This window comes from Pholis gunnellus (assembly GCF_910591455.1).
Source record: "Pholis gunnellus genome assembly, chromosome: 7".
Taxonomy (NCBI): Eukaryota; Metazoa; Chordata; class Actinopteri; order Perciformes; family Pholidae; genus Pholis; species Pholis gunnellus.
This window is the reverse complement of record NC_136533.1, coordinates 7,021,338-7,036,818: the sequence shown is the minus strand read 5'-3', so window position 1 is coordinate 7,036,818 and position 15,481 is coordinate 7,021,338. Positions and strand designations below refer to the sequence as shown.

Sequence of the window (15,481 nt, the reverse complement as noted above, 5' to 3'; positions counted from 1 at the left end):
GGTGTGACCCTAAAACTATACAACCTACTACCTCACCCCAAAGGACAGTCTTTAAAAAACAAAGTCATTTCAGGTCCCCGTTCATGCAGGTAATCCGCTTCGACACACCTTGATGAATGCAAAAGAGCGGTTATGATTCACTGAAACGCTAACACACACATGCCACTCTCCTCTGGGACAGCTCACCGGTGTGACCGGAGTCTGTGTGTTCAGAACACAATGTGTTCAGGACACAATGTGTTCATGCCTTGAGCTCGGGGGAGGGGGGAGGGGAGGGGGGAATTCAAATGATCCAATGAGACGGATATGTCCAAAACAAATTGTATGGCTGAGATATTTCCATATTCAAATGTGCCCAGCAAATACCTTGGGAGGCTTTTATGGAAAATTGTTTAGCGTCAAAATTAAAATATTCCATTAAATAAGCTGACCATGTTGTTAGTCTGCATTCAATTGGCTTATGATCAGAACTGAAAGATGGTGGCACATTTCTGTTACCGATCCACAGCATCGCTTGTCAAAAGAGGTCAAGTGATAATTAGAGAAAGAAAATATATTTCAAGCAAAAAAAAAAAGAAAAGGAAGGGTATTAATGTTGTATAATGCAGGTTATTCCACCGTGTGTTATCCCTTTTTTTCTCAGTAGAGTTTGTGCACTTCGGAGAGGAGAGTGTTAACATCACCAGTATTGACAGTGGGCGAGCTCAAGCTAGCGTATCCTGGCCCACATGTGTGGAGCAGAGGGCCGCGGCTGCTGCCGCTGTTAATGTTTCTCACCTGCACTGTAACACGCAGCTCCCTCCATCACGGTTTCGGCAGCATGTCAGGTAACCGTCGTCTCAGAGAGGGGGAATCTGTTTCTCCTGCAACAAAGGGAAATGGAGAAAATACTTCAACACAATGACTTTTAGATATGCCTTCTGTGAGATCGACAGCAAACACACCAGTGAAACAAACACAGTTTTACATTATCGGGTAAAAACATAACTTTTTGGGGTTTGCTTGCAATTTGAGTTTGCTGTTAAGTGTCTTCCCAATATGCCTGTATGGAATTCTATATCGCTTATGCTTCTGTGTGAGCAAACCACACCATCCTGCATGTTTAACTGTCACACGATCTGGCGAAACAAATTCATGTCAGTGTAATCTTTGTCAGCACATACAGTAATATTACTCTGTCTGTGAAGGCACAAATGTACAGCACAGCATAATACAGATGGTATTTCTTGAGCTGAGAGGCCCCATTGTGTCTGCTCAGTGGTGAGTCTGAGGCGCTTTGCATTATTCAACACTGCCGTACTTACACCATAGCACTGGATGAGTGGACTGTAAGTATGCGCAACCACACACACACCCTTAAAGGCTAACAGACAGACGCGAGGGGCACACAGACACTTTGCAGACGGAAGGAAAGATACAGTATGGCAACACATGCATGTACACACAGACAGTAATGGCAAAGAAATGAGCAAAAAAGGGGTGCATATGTCTATGTTCAATAAAAAAAAACAAAGAAACTAATTGTGTAATTGGAAAATACATTTTTCTTCATATTCCAACCAAGCACTGTTCAGGTTTTACTCTTGATTTGAATTCTTTCAACACTAACTACATACAGAAAACTGTGGCGATATGCTCAAAGCTCCTATCACGGTCTATTCTCATTGTGCAGCCCTGCAAAACGCTCAGCGGTGTGGGGTCCACACTTCATAAGGTAAGGTCAAGGCACACTGTCCTCTCAAGTCTGCTGACTGGACATACTTCAGTCTAATATAGTTGATGGCTCTGGGGCCCTGACCAACAGAGTGCATGTCCAGGAAAGCTATTGCTTTCAAGTGAAGCCAGTTGCCATCATCCAGTGACAGGGAGATATTCACACTCGCACCCACACACACACACACACACACATACAGGTACACACACACAGACCCTTGTGCAAGCTTGTTTTAGGCTGTCTACACAGTTAGGCAATACAATCTAAAAACGGCTCCTTTTAAGATGAGCTTGTCCATCTGAAAATTCAGCTTCTTGAAAAGTGTGCAAACACAGTAAGCACAGAGTCTGTAACTGAGACGCCGCTTCGGCCTTGCACCTCCATCAGCTGCTAAGAAGGGCCGGCGTGCAAAGTCGAGCTTTCTACACCTCATCGTCGTCTCCTAATGCCACACAAGCAGGTACCAGTGCTCTGGGACATGCACACATAAACAAATACATACACGCACACAAGAATGTGGTTTAGAAGACACACACACACACACACACACACACACACACACGTGCACACTCGTTCACACACTAACATGGAAAAATACCCTTTCCACTGAGGGACGAGGCAAAACATGATATTCATTTACCTCGTCACATTTTCACACAGCAACAGGCGCACAGTACTTGAAAGGCCACTTTGATTCAATCACACTTCAGTCTAAGTGCTACAGTGGCCATCGATCAATACTCAAGCTTCTCTGCAGTAATAGTAAGATGGAGCGATGTAAGCTTGTAAACTGATCTTTAAGGCTCTGGTGGTTTTGTGGTTAGTCAGTGCGGCGAATCATTTGGAAAAAGAAGCTGGACATTCATGTGCATCCACAATCTTCCCCTTTTTATGTCAATTTGTACTCATCCACCACGCTATATTTAATATTACATTTGTTTAGCGTATGTGGCCACTTACTCTACGTTCTAGACTCTTGACCTGTGTTTTAATGGAGTTTAACGCATTTAACATTTTCTTAATTTAATTTTACCACAACAGATCAGAATATGTCTATAGTGAGAGACAATTAGCCAAAATGCCACCACAGTTTATATTTCACAAATAATGTCATCTTCTAGGCAAGTGCAGGTTCCATGAATAGGCCTTTGTATCAAAGTTCAATACCTTTTGGGGAGACAGAAACGTGTCTGTGGGACAGTTTATTGCTAAGTTGTCATCCAAAGGCTTATTCAGATTCCTAGTTTTGTTCACTTATTCCATCATCAACAAATGTACAGACTGATATTGTAACTTTATTCAGGGTATTGTTGAGCTGCTTTGTGTTTTGTAGAAAACACAAGATATATTCCTGAAAGGTACTCTAAGTTACAAGTAACAAAAAACAGGTTTTATATTGGAACACACCATTCAAATTATATGTCGAGCAGAAAGTCTGCTCACTGTAGCTCCCTCTTCATCTTTATTTTAGCACTTATCTCGGTGGGTTTCAAGAAACAGCACTCTTCAGACTCTTGCTCACATTTACCCGTGTCCTCAGCCTAGCCTTGGTGGATGCCTGTTGGCACCACCAGATTATACGAGTGCTTATGGTTGAGTTGCAAGTATGCGATGCACAGTACATGTGCTCATTAGTCCTCGTGTTTATACATGTGTGGCCTCCTTTCTGTCAGGGAAGTGGTCAGGGAATACTTAAGACGCTTGTGTGAATGTACTTCTCTCTCGTCTGTGTACGTATATGTGTGTGCCCTGAAACAAGTGAAGTGGTGACTGGGCGCAGACAGGAGGAATCCAGCACGGTGGAGCATTTATAGAGGGGAGCATGGCTTCTGTGCCCCCCCCCCCCAGCAGGCATGACCCATCTATTTATACCAGGGCCAGGGGAGATGGGGGGGAGGCAGCGGGAGGAGGGGGAGGACAGGAGCAGGGGGAAGAGGAGAGGTTGCATGGGCAGGTCCTGTTACACATGCCAGGGGGGATGGCTGGGGCAAGCCACAGGGGGATTCTGCTCAAAGTCAGACAGGCTGACCTCCCCGTCACCTCTGCATGAGGCCGATACTGAGCTCGCAAACCGGGTGTGAGTGAGGAAAGAAGAAGATGTTTGAGTGGACAGTATGTGCCTATGGGCGTGTGTGTGTGTGTGTGTGTGTGTGTGTAGAGCTACAAGTAAGTATTAGTGCATGCATAATGTATGCGTGGTGTCTGCGGATCAACATGTATGTACGTGTGACGGAGTGTGCATGTACTCGCGCCTATGTGCATAATATGCGTGTCTGCCTGTCAGGCTGTGAGACGAACCGGCCCCAGTGACCTACCCTCACCCGCCCCCATCCACCCCTCCTTACCCCCAGCACAGCCGTAAACATGCCAGGTGAGGAGGGCTGGATTAGGCAGAGTTAGCTGATCCCAGTGCAGCCCTTCCCCGGCCACATCCTTAGAGGTAAAACAAACGACCCCAATCACTGTAATGACAGGGCACGCAGCAGGGGGCAGGGGTCGCCCAGACCACTCAGTCCAACCTTGCCAGCTGCTTCTCATCGCTCACTCGCAGTTTACAGTCACATGTATGTAGAGAAACATGCACACGCTTGCACGCACATGTCTGCTAACAATACACAGATTGGGGGCTTTTTTTTTTTTTTTTACACAATGCAGAAATAGAAATACATCAAACATCGTCACGTAAAGACTCACAGGCTCAGCCTTTGTGACTCCACACTAATGGAAGCTGGTGAAACGCACACTGCCCTGCGGCTGCTGGTGACCTGTCGGGCCTCTGTCTATTAGGAGAAGTCTTTAGTCCCGACACGTCTACATGCCCAGCTCTGCTCTGGCCTGCCTGCAGGGCCCCTTTCAGCTTGGGCAGTGCCCCATCGAGCTGCATCTGTCGCCAGCTATATTTAGAGGGTGGGACGAATACCTTTCTCCCTGGATATGAACTTCAGCTGACAGACAGAGAGGCAAAGTGGGCAGACGGGGATCTGTGCAGTTTGTAACCTTGAAGAACTCGTTAACCCCATGCTACAGCTGGCAGCAGTCAGACTCACTACAGTGGTTAGCAGTCAGAACGAAAAGCTAAGGCTGTAAATACAGCGTAGTTAACCACAGTTAGCATTGAAAAGCTTGATTTGGCAGCAGCTATTACCGCCAGTGCTTATAGTTCCAGGACTGCTGCCAACATGAAGGAGAATATGTAGCGAATGTGCTCTGATAAAGATATTTAATGCTTCTGTGGATTTGAATCCCCTTCAAGTAGTCCTACATTTCTGCATACAAGCATTTGGTGTGTGTGGCAGTGCCAGCGAGGCAGCCAGTGTGTAATATGCGACCATGTTGCATGGCCATCTGCTCTATATAATCATAAACAAACGCAGACAGGCCAGCCTCACAGTATCATTTCCAAGAGGTGTAGGCCGAGTAAATGTATTCATGCTTTGGTCTCTGGGTAGATTGCTGTAGAGATATGCCCTAGAAACAGACCGCGGTTATGCAATAGCATTCATAATTCATTCCACAAATACAATATGGAGGGCACTCTGTCCCATACGCAAACACATGGCCAGATTAAGGACTGGTGAACCAAAGGGGACAGAGTGCATTCTGAACGTTAGCAAAGCCATTGACTGTATGTCTGTCTCAATGAGAGTTTGTCTGTGACAGGCCTAAATAGGCCAGGTCCTACTGCTGGCGTGACCTCTGCTATATTTTGCCCCTCGAGTCTAAATCAGTTACATACCAACAAAGACACAAACTGATACAGTCGGGGACTTTTACAGCATCACTTCAAGCCATAAACATATAGAAAGTTGAACTAAGTTGAGTGACAGTAAGCGGGGAAAACTACTTCAAAGTTCAAAGATTTCTATTAAGATAATAAACTGTTTTCAACATTTAGAGGCTAATTCCATCAACGGTGAATGTAGTGGGTACTGTGCAACAGATGATTAAAACGTACAATGTGGTTACATCGGTTTTATTGAGTAAATTAATTAATTTTTATGTAGGTCGAATGACGAAAATCACAAAAACTGTTCCTGAAACGTCTGTCCTCTAATCTTTCACTATCACTGAACATAGTTTAAGCCAAACCACGTGTTTTTGAGTGACTTTGACAGGTACGTTTTGCAATGATCAGCACTCACCCACTAAAAAGCTCGATATAGTATCTGTGGTCTTTGGGGCCAGATGAGAGGAGGACTTTAATAACATCTGCCCATGTAATCAAATGCCTGGCACATGCAGAATTCCTGAGCCACAGGCAGCCAGCCACCGAGGTTGTAGGGTGGGGTTACTAAGTGCATTTGATACAGGCACGGTATGGGTTGAGACTACTCAGGCTCTATGGTACTAGAAGCGGGCAGGTTGTGTTACTATGGGGGCCGGGGCTGCTGAGGACTCTGGGTGTTGTGGAGGAGAGACGGAGGACTGATGGAGGGGTGGAAGGGGGTCATGCAGCTGTGGGCCCTGCCAGCACATTCGCCCCCAATGGAAAAGAACCGTTTATGGCGTCCACCCAAGGTCAGCCCTTTGAGGAGAGGAGCTGGGAAGGGTCCAGAGCGGAGGCTGCTTGTCAGTCGGCAACAATAAAAAAAAAAAACTCTCTCCATCAGGAAAAAGACATTAAGTGTTCTATCATTATACATTGGAGCACCACTTTTCTCCTATTCCTACCACTCCTCTCTGTTTATTTTAATTTGTTCCTCAACCCAGCGTCCAGTTGCGCCCACTCCCCCCCCCCCCCCACACTTTACTCCGTCCCTCTCATCCTGCTACCTGACTACATTGGCAGCAATACACAAAATGGCGGCGGGGAGCTGAGAGCCTGGAAGGCAGAGAGTGGAAGCCATTTTCTAACAGATCCAGGCCCCAGCGCAAGACTTCCTACGCCTGGTGGACAATTAAGATTGCACCCTGAGTGATTTCTGTGTGTGTGTGTGTGTGCACTAAAGATTAGGTTTGCTTTTGTTTTTTTAATCTACGGCACTAACAAGCCATTGGGACCACTTCAAATGGGATAAAGGCACAATATACAGCCACTATGATTTAATCTAATGCAAGCTCATGTTCTAATAAGTCTCAGGAAGAGAGAGAAAATAGATGTAGACGGGGAAGCTCATGCCATGCGCACATAACAAATTAAACTTGCGCCGCTTCTAATACCAGCCTCTATCTCATAAAATGAAATGCAAGACAGTACAACAGAATTACAATACATCACTCAATGACATATTCAATTTACAATAGATTATGGTACTTACAATGCTGCTGCGATCGCCAGTCTGTCTGTCCTTGATTTCACTTGTTGGCCATATTGTTTGTGCCTCTGGCTGAAGTCAAAACCCATCTCACTGCCTGCATGAGGGAGAGAGAGAGAGAGAGAGAGAGAGAGAGAGGAAGACAGACGGAGTCGAAGGGAGAGACAGTTTACAGTGATAGAAAGAGAGAGGAGGAGAAAACAATGGAGGGGAGCAGAAATGGAGAGAGTGATCAGTTGGAGAGCCAGCAGCAGCGGCGACGGCAGCAGCAACAGCAGCAGAGGGCTGTAGGGGCTCCTTTCTGTAGCCTGTTTACTAATAAGCTCGCCCTACAGTCTTGCCTGGCCAAGGAAACTCATTAGTGCAACATGTAACACACCGCACCCTCTCTGCTGGCCTGTGCACCCGCCAACTCTCACTGCCGCATGCTCACCCAACACCAACACACAAGCTCCACCGTGGCCTTGGCCTTGCCCAGTAGCACCCACTCGCTGCATACGTGCACACACTTTGGCATGCTGTATTACTGAAAGCCTGCAGTGTCATGTGCGTGGGCGAGGCGGCGCGTACGCGGGTACTTGTGAGCGTAATAAGCCATCTTCCACACACGCGGCACAGTATGTTCACGTTCTCACACACACGAGGGCATGTGCAGACCGCGCGGCGTTAATGTACGAGGCAGCTCTTGACATGTGCCCGTGTTATCCTGCGCTCGCGTAGGCGTGTGATGCTTGCGGAGGTGAAATGGGACAAAGGAAAGCGCGGGTATTTTGCCATAATTTATGAAATCTCAGATTGCAGAAAAATAAAGCCGGGCGATAGAGATAAAGAGAGGCGAGGGTCGTCCTCTGGCAGACCAAGGAGGACACAGCCAATTAAAAGGCCTCCACGCGGCTGCTGAAGGGTGATAATTCTGTGCAAGGACACTAATTGCAGCCCAGGACACGGCCTTGCCGGGGAAGGGACCTTTATATATTGTTTCTAACGTTCGTAATTACAGTGCAGTGCCTTGGACCGCCGCCAGCACATGTTTATGGGCTCATGAGTAACCCAACTCCTCCAGCCCATGGAGGGAGATTCATGCCCAAGCTGTGCACTCACTGCACTCTGTGTGTGAGTAAGTGTGTGTGTGTGTGTGTGCCGCTTGTGTGTATATGTACGTTGATGACTCATGACGCCTGGGCGGGTATGTGCAGGGGGGATAGTCTACAGTATATTAGAATACCACATGGATAGCTGTAAGTATTGCAAGAAAACACAATATTTACAGTATCATTTTTTAAAGCTGATACTTAAGACTGAAGTACTCTGATAAGGTGACTTGTTGGTCATTCTACCACAACATTGAAACACTGAATATATAAACATTAACGGAGTGATGAATTACATAATACAAATCAGTACTGCAGTTGTACAAATGTAAGGTAATGACATATTAAAGCACATAGTATATTCATTATAATTTCTCAGGCCAGTGTGTTTGTTTCTACCACTAAAAAAAAAGTAGCGAGCGTAATTCATCTCAGCACTGATGAAGAGTGAGAGAGTGATGAAGTGGAGGTGAGGCGAGGGAAGGGACTTACAGTATTTTGATAGTCTGAAAGTTGCAGGCGAGGCCTTTCAACACTCCCAACTCTGCCTCCGAGTGGAACACTTTTGCTGATGCTGCAGTTTCTCTCTGACTAAATTACCTTGGCGACAGCGGAGGCCAAAAAGCTGAAGAAATATACGAGCGTTGGAAAAGAAAAGTTGAGTGGGCGCAGCGCAGCGTTATCTGGAATATCGCTTTGCCTGGCAGGTACATAAAACAAGGCTCTATCCCAACGATACGTGCAGAGACACTCGCACGGGATGCCTCAGACTCGAGTACAGTGAGCGGTCCAGAAGCAAAGAAAACGTTGAGTTTTATGTGAATGATCTAGTTGGGTGAAATAAAACGCTCAGGCTATCAAACTTCTGACGTATCCCCTTGACGAAGTTATTTAAATGCTTAGCAATCAACAGCAAGACTGCGGTGGTACAGAAAAGTGTGTAAGAACATTGTCCTTGGGTAAATACACTCAGGGGAAAAAGACCTCAGCCCATGATGTAAAGGTGAAAGTTGCACAGGTCTCATTTCAGAACGTCTGGAGGAAGAGGGGGAGGTAAAGGGGAGGAAAATCTACATCATCTGTCAACCCCCCCCCCCCTGTAACTCTCCACCAGTCCAATATTATGTCATTCTGACTGGGCTCACCATCTCTGTGGAGTTGCTGTGGTTTGGTGGATAAATTACATGTGACACTCCCAGCTGACATCCTGATTAACACGGGGAGAATAAAATGGCCCCCAATCCTCAGTAGTCAACGGGGTAATGGACTAATGGCTTCCATGTATGACGCAGAGAAGCGAGGAGAAGCAGGTTTAGAGACTTTGGTGTGTATGTGTGTGTGTGTGTGTGTGTGTGTGTGCGTGCATAAAGTGTGACGTGTACGAGTGCATCAGCATACTTGTCTGTAATTACTTTGTTTATTGAGCCTTGAACTTTGGGCTTTTGTGCAATCATTTTGGCAATTGCATACACAACACCAACCCCAAAAATGTACGTGTGTGTGTGTGTGTGTGTGTGTATCGGGGTCTCAGGCCTCTTTGTCCAGCCCCTCTCCTCTCTTTTCAGGCCTGGCCTACTTTCTACTGTACTGTAGTGCTTAATCTGTATGCGTGCGCCACACAGCCTGTAGTGGCCACTACATTAGGGTACTCGTCTGGTCTCCCACGTCCACAGTGCAGGAGGGCAACAGGGAGCCTGGCCAGCCTTTCACCACAGAGACCTGATCTGAGTACACTGCCGTTCACCTCGAGGAGATTTCAACAGCCTTTTCCACTGACGGACCACTGCTAGATAAAAGCCTGAAGCAGCTGTTACAATGATCGACACAACCGCTGTCAAATTTAAGCAATTGTCTCACAGTTTTTTGTTTTTTTTGCAGAATGCACTGTGACCTTTTGAAGAGCTAGGCTTCCAAACTGTGAAATTTAAATCCAGCTCTAGTTCCACACTGTGGATCTAGTGACCTGCTTATGCTAACCTGCAGCATATCGTTAGCTACTTTGCAGCACCGCTTATAGTGTCAGTAAGAATACTGGACCTAAATCTAAGTCGTCACATCAATACCCTAATGTAGACATATTTTCAACCTGCATAAGATCATGTCAGATTCTGTTTTACACGCCCTTCATTTGATTAATTAATACACTATATAGTATATAAAGCACAGTAATGAAGTATATATTTACTTGAACTTGAAAAAGTGGAAAGTTCCACAATAAATGTATACATTTCTGGCCTAGCGGTTTATGTAGAATTAATTTATATATAATGTATATCAAATGTATCAATATCAAAAATATAATTTAGTAAACAATGAATACATATTAAATATTTAAAAAACAAAATGACAATGAATTGGTGAATTTTTAGTACAGGCCGTACTGTATGTCAATCAAATCCCGAACCCTGACAGTCACCCAGAGAGCTCGGGCATACAACATAACTTTCATTATGCTGGGCTTCTCGGCTTCATTGTACTAAAAACTGCACACTGAAACCGTTTTAAAAAGGGAGAAATAAAAGTGGCTACATTACAATGCCAGAAAAAATATATTTACAGTGAGTGCTCACACTCACTTGGCCCCCATTCATCAGTCCAATCTGGATTTCATATTAGCCAGGAGGAAATTGGATGGGGTTCACAACATCACAGCAAGCTCATAAATGAAACAAAATCACATAATCTTAAAATACCAATTTACCCACTTAACAAATGAAGCAGTGCATTGGTGGCTTGTTGCTGTGTTGTACTGATGAGTGACTCATTTCCACTGTGTGTTGCACTTGTAAGAATACACTGAGCACTGGCACATGACCTTAACCACATACTCTACACTTCAAAAGTATCTGGCAGAAACACTGGAGACATAATGTAGCCTTTACATGACCATTACAACCTGCGACGGGAAACATCTCATTCAAAACGTTATCTAGAGATGAAAACCATCTTTTCTGTTAATGCCATGTGTTGATGTTGTGCGAAATGAGATTTCTAATATTAGGTATGCTTAACTCATGTGGCCTCAGGCTGGCAGTTTTGTGACACTATTTCCTCACCTACATCGATATATATATTTATTTTTTAAGCTTATAACATTAAGCATGACCAATTTAAATGTTTTGGAGAAAATAAAATCATACGAAATTAGATAACTGGAGTAAAGATGCCTTAAAAGACTTTTTCCTATACTAGTGTAAGGGCATAAACTAAAAACTAAGAATAGTAGTTTTAAAATAAATAAATACATTAAAAAAAAATGATGACCCTTTAGAAGTCGAAAGAATAATAATGAGACATCGGATATATTTGTGTTTTCTCTCAAAGAGGAAAAAAAACAGGCAATATTGCAATAACTTCAATAATATAAAAAATGGCAATTTATAAAATATCATGAGTAAGTGATCTAGCAAGAAAGTGGAGGACACACAGGAGCACACACACACACACACGCACACACACACACACACACACACACACACACACACACACACACACACACACACACACACACACACACACACACACACACACACTGACCAAAATATGCTGATGCTGTGTATTTGGGAACAGTTATCAAATTGTTTATGCTAAAATAAATGCTGTAAAAACATTATGCGTTAGGCTTTCTGGTTTGTATTCCTCAATATAAACATACGCTTTTTCTCGGCAAGTATTCCCACCTCTGAACTTTATGACAGAACTTTTAAAATTCTTAGAGAAGTTATTCTTCAGAAGAAAAAGTATATTATTTTGCAACATTTCATATTTTTCTCTCTAAATATGACATAATATTTAACTGTAAAACTCCAATACGTCTAAATGAAATACAAAAAAAAAAATTTAAAAAAAATAAAAATCACATACAAGTTAAACCATAAATGAAAAATATTCAAAGTTTTTTTTAAAAGCTTGAATTACACATCCAGTAATAATAATTACTTATAATTCCACACAATGTTTAATTCATTTAGAGTGTTCTCGTTTTGGCATTTTTCTGTTCGGAGCATTACAAAGTTATGAAGTGCTGTCAGTTTGAATTTCTTGCAGCTTTACAAAAAACATATACTACTAAGCAGTAACTAATATATTCATCAATAAAATACAATTTATAAAAAAAATCCAGAATTCCATTCATTCAAGTTCAAGGCTACAGTCAAGTTCAGGTTTGCAGACTTGTTGTTGTAGCTGTTTTCTGTGGTTTCCTTCAGCTCTGCTCTTCCAGAATATTAATGACAGGCTGGTACTTGTGTATTTTAAATATATATATACAAAAATATGCAATCGTGATCGTTTTACAGGTTTACTCGAATTAACACATCAAACACATCATCTCATCAAGCCTAAGAACACACTGGAAGGGCAAAAACTGAGAATATTTAAAAATATGCTAACAATTGTTAAAAAGTATAAATATCTGATATTCTGCATGAAGAAAGTGATCAAATAAAGCCACGAATGTATGTGTGATTGTGTACTTATATTTGCGTGTGTGTGTGTGTGTGTGTGTGTGTGTGTGTGTGTGTGTCCCATTATTGACTTTGCTGTATTTGCTATATGTTGCTGCAGTAAAGCTGAAGTTGTGGGCCTCATTGTGGGCTGTACCAGACTGTTGGGATTGGTCAGGTATACTTTTACAGGGAGCGAAAATACAGCCAACCCTCACCACCCTGCCATCTGCCTCTCAACATGCACCCTTCCCCTGGACTCCTGCCATCCATTCTCCAAAAAGGCCTTAGGGGTGGAGTAGTGTGATACTCTGCCAGCCAAAACCATGTGTCCACTGCTGGTTAAGCAGAGCTTATATCCATATGAATGAACAGAATCACCTATGTATGGAAAAGGCTGACCCTGAATTGTAAATCACCTGAAAGCTTAGAGAAATATCGGGTTGGCTTTGCCCTTCAAAAAGTCCCATTTTCTATAAACCCTGATAAGCAGATGGAAATCTGAGCAGACATTAGAAAGCCAAAGCACTTTAAATCTGCTAATTTGTGGTATTGAGATATTCTACAAACAGTGATTATGTATTTAGTTCCCCTTACAGGAAATACTACAAATGAAATGTTATTAATAGACCCGGGGATTGTACATTTCCATAAGTCTCATTTACCTATCCAACTTGAATTTTCCATTAATTTGATGAAGTTCACTAGCAAGTATTTGACAAAGAGCCAAAGGAGCCACAGTCGATTAACGTTTTGTCCAAAGTAACTTATCTTAAGTCAAGTTTTACAATCGTTTTGTGGAAATGTTTTACGACCGCATACGCAGTTTCTTCCTTCAAATGAAAAAGGTTTTCATATGTTTAAATAAATATAATTACAAAAGGCATTTTGAGAGTCTTTGTGTACACTTGCCACAAAATGTTGCTGTGCAAAGCATAAATTCCTGTGTTCAAAGAAGCAAGATACAGATCCACAAAAAGAAAAAATGATGTAGTAAAACATTATTTCCCTATACAAACGTTTGTATTGGCAAATACATTGCAAATGGCAAAGCGATGGGACTATTTTTCGATTTATTCTTCATTCTGTCTTCTTAAACGAAACAGAACTTTGACAAATACAACCTGCAAAAACTTCAAATTCAAAGAAATGCAGTGTTCTCGTTGAAATTTAGCCGACAGTCAAGCTTTTGGGAACATTAAACCTTTTAAAACGATCAGTACACCACGTACTTATTTTCATACACTACAAACTAAGCCCGGACCACATCACTCATACGAAACACCTCCAACACCGTGGCCTTCCGCTCATCCACTGATTACCACGAAGTAGGATTATCCAGGCGGCAATCAAAGTGCTATTAAGGACCTATGTTTTTGCATTACTAAATTACAACTAGGATTCTTGGAAGGCTGGGAAAAGTTACAGAAAAGTGTACGGCATAGCTCTGTCTCTCTATATGTTCCTAAACTACATGAATGAGTAGGGTTTTACATTCAGACGTATAAATGCGCATTGAATATAAAGAAACTTTGTGTACAACTGTTTATTTGTACAGGGTGCCTGTTAAACATTGAAAGCCTAAGATGTAAAAACATGCATAAACTATTGAAACCATGCGAGCATACAAATATTAAAACAGATATTACTCACCAATTTTGAAAGCAAAGGTGGTAAATGTCCGGTCGGGATGCGAGATACGGCAGCTCTTCCTGCTTTGATCCGCATCTCTGTCAAGAAGAGGAGAAAGCCATAAGCTTCCCGTTTGTTGGTCCTTGCAACACCCACTCATTTCCCCTCAGACTGTCCCCCTCACAGCCGTGCCTCGGCCCCAAACTCCAGCTTTGAGCCCCAGCCTGAATCTCAGCTCCAGCCTCAGTCTGAGCCCCCCCAAGCTCAGGGCTGCACGGCTCGCCTGCCACTGGCTGGGTCCAGGTCTGGTGAGGCCCGAAACAATAGGAGGCCATGAGGCTGTCTGCAAGGCTCCAGCTAAGCCTGTCTGCTAGTTAACAAGTCTTTGAATGAGGAATGTTAGCAAACAGACAAACGGCATGTCTGATGCATGCAAATAGCACAACCAGTCCAGTCACAGCCTTGGCTGGGTACATGAATAATTCAGCAGGCTATATGCTGCTCTCCCACATTACTCCCTCCCGCTACCCGAATGAAATGCCTTCACTAGAATAAGTGTGGCAAAGTATTCAAACTTCTGCTTTACCAGCAGCCTTGGTCGCAAAAATCTGTTTTAATGCTTATTACAAACATGCAAGCATAGCGCAAAGTGGCCGTGTAGAGACACGACACGCGGAGCTACTTCTGATATTTCGATGCAACAATTAAGACATTTTGCAATTACTACATTTTTTTTCTCCTCTTATTGCCTTTTAATGTCTTTTGTTTGCAGTTGGCACCTGTCCCAGAAAGAGCTCCGGCTCAGCACACCACTCATTCTCCTGTGGAGAGAGCGAGTCGGTGTGAAAGAGAGAGAACAAGGGGGAGCGAGAGACAGACACAGGAACAGAGAGAGGACATGGGAAGGAAATAGTGGGAGAGACCGAGAGTAAAGACGAAGGAGGTACATCAAGCCAGTTGCTGAAGAAGGTCTTGAAAACACTGATGGGGTTCTCACTCGGATACTGGTTACATTCTCTATGCTTGTCATCCATAGTGGTCATCCAGACCACGAGCCCACTCCATGAAGGTTACCCGTCGGAAATGGCGCCCCGAGAACAAGGCCCATCACATGGCGAAACACCACCTTGATGAATTCCCATCCAGAAAGAGGGAAACTAAATAAATACTACTAGAAACCCATCGCCAGAGACAAAAATAGGAAGACGCGGAACATTTCTAGAGAACAAAACACAAAAGAACAGAAGAAACGGCGCCCAAATCCAAAGTGATGCAAAAACCAATGCGCCAAAAGTGAGGAAAGGCAACTAAAAAGCAACTTGTTGCCAGGTTTTGCAGAGCTGC

The 15,481-nt window shown here is 43.5% G+C and overlaps 1 long non-coding RNA gene across 1 annotated transcript; it reads right to left on the bottom strand.

Annotated features, from left to right (window-relative positions):
- Positions 1-314: 314 nt before the first annotated feature.
- LOC306698601 lies at positions 315-14,620 on the bottom strand. Its single transcript, XR_013767149.1, has 3 exons — positions 14,159-14,620; positions 6,973-7,066; positions 315-863 (listed from the first exon to the last, which is right to left on the bottom strand). It is a non-coding gene; the product is annotated as an uncharacterized lncRNA (long non-coding RNA).
- Positions 14,621-15,481: the final 861 nt, after the last annotated feature.